This window comes from Oryctolagus cuniculus, chromosome 18 (genome assembly GCF_964237555.1).
Source record: "Oryctolagus cuniculus chromosome 18, mOryCun1.1, whole genome shotgun sequence".
Classification (NCBI taxonomy): Eukaryota; Metazoa; Chordata; class Mammalia; order Lagomorpha; family Leporidae; genus Oryctolagus; species Oryctolagus cuniculus.
The window spans coordinates 10,635,981-10,638,328 of record NC_091449.1 but is presented as its reverse complement, the minus strand read 5'-3'; positions in this window follow the sequence as shown (position 1 = coordinate 10,638,328).

Here is a 2,348-nt window from a genome sequence, read left to right as displayed (position 1 = left end):
GCCGGTCAGGGTCTCTCGCCTCATCCCAGGGGCCTGTTCTGTCCATCCCTGAGCGCGTGCGCCTGGCTTTCAGAGCCATGGGGCTACAAAGCGTGGGGAGGGGCGGGGCCGGCGCTGTGGCACTGTGGGTCCTACATCCGGGCAGTGGCTCGAGTCCCATCCAGCTCCCTGCTGATGCACCCGAGACAGCAGCAGAGGATGGCCCCAGTCCTTGGGCCCCTGCACCCACGTGGAGACCCGGATGGAGCTCCTGGCTGCTGGCTTCGGCCTGGCCCAGCTCTGGCTGTTGCAGCCACTTGGGGAGTGAGCCAGCAGATGGAATGTTTCTCTGGTTCTCCTTCTGTCACTCTGCCTTTCAAATACATAAAATAGACCTTTTTAGGTTTAAGAAGGACAGGCAGGCACTTGGCCTGGTGGTTAGGACACAGATTGAGACACCCTTGTCCCGTGGCAGAGAGCCCGAGTTTGCGTCCCGGCCCCGGCTGCTGGCTCCAGCTTCCTGCTAACGCAGACCCCAGGGGGCAGCAGGTGGGTGAGGGCTCAAGTGTGGGGTTCCTGCCACCCCTGGGGGAGGCCTGGACGGAGCTGCTGGCACCAACCATGGGCATGTAGAGTGAACAGCAAATAGGAGCTCTGTCTCCCTCTGCCTCTCACATTTCTAAAAAAACTAATAAAAAACTAAGAGCACGTGGGTTCCTCCAGCTGGGCTGTTGCAGTTCAGCGGTCAAAGGCCCGGAGCAGGGGCTGGGACTGGGTCTGTCCCGGCCACTCATTTTCTTGAAGACTTAGGCAAGCCGCTGCCCCCTCACCGAGCCTACCAGCTGGGGTGACTGGTGCTGTAGGTGACACTCAGCGTAGGTAGGGCTCTGTCCTGGCAGCCCCACGGTTAGTGGAAAATACCCCGTGAGTGCATGTCCACACCTCACCTTCCTGGCCTCGCCGTCTCGAGAGACGATCGAGTCCGTGTCTATAGCCCAGGGAAAGAGCAAAATTCCAAGGACGGTTTCCACTTCATTAGTATCACTTCCTTGAAAAGATGTGTTTTATTTATTTGAGGGGCAGAATCACAGAGAGAGGTCTTCCACCTGCTGGTTCGCTTCCTAAATGGCCACAATGGCCAGGGCTGGGCCAGGCCAAAGCCAGGAGCTCCACCCAAGTGCTTGAGCCCTCACCTGCTGCCTCCCAGGGCGCGTTAGCAGGGAGCCGGATCAGAAGCGGAGCAGCTGGGACTCGAACTGGCTCTCTGATACTGGATACTGGTGGCTCCATGAGCAGCCGTGCAGCCTGCTGGGCCACAGTGCCAACCCCTGGTGGCCGCACCCTGACTCAGAACAGCCCATGGCCCAGAAGAGGAATACACGGTGCCACCTCCTGCGGCTGGGGTAGCCTCGTCACCAGGCCGCTGCTTTCAACCACGGAAGCCACAGGTGGTCCAGAAAGGGACTGGCAGGCCTCCAGCGATGTGGGGGGGGGGGTAGGGTCCCTGGGGTTAGCCTTGTGCCTGGGCAGGATGCAGGGGGACACGTGTCTGACCACACGCAGGCCACTCCCCCACACTCTGCCAAGCAGCAGCCCTGGCCCGCAGGAAGACACGGGACATTCAGGAAGGAACGGTGACAGCCGGGAAACAGAGTGATTGGTGCGGCCACGAATCGACACACAGCCATACACGCCTGACATTTGTAAGGACGTTTCTTTTATTCTCTAGGTAATCCAAGAGCATGACACATGCACACACGTATATATTTTATTTATTTATTTATTTATTTGCCAAGAATGTAAGCTGAGGCACCTCGTTTTCATGGGGCCGGCACTGTGGTGCAGTGGGTTAAGCCACCGCCTGCAGCACTAGCAGCCCATACGGGCACCAGTTCGAGTCCCGGCTGCTCCACTTCTGATCCAGCTCCCTGCTAATGCACCTGAAAAAGCAGTGGAGGATGGCCCGAGTCCCTGGACCCCCTGCCATCCACGCGGGAGACCCAGATGGGGTTCCTGGCTCCTGGCTCTGGCCTGGCCCAACCCAGCCATTGTGGCCACCTGGGGAGGGAACCAGCGGTTGGTGAAATTCGCCATCTTTTCGCGCCCCTCCCTCCCTCCCTGCCTCCCTCCCTCCCTCCCTTCCTTGCTGTGCTTTTGAAATAAAGATAAATATGATTACAAACAAGTGCATAAGGACTCCTGTTCAGGCTGTTGTAAGGATTTTGTTGTATTCGGAAAGTGTTGGCGCAACGGACGCCAGCAACAGCCTCGCCGAAGGCTTCCAGAACCTTCCGGGGGGGGCTCTCTGGGTAACCCGAGGTCTCCATAGAGAATTTCTCTTACGATTTCCTGTTGTGTGTGGGGGGGGG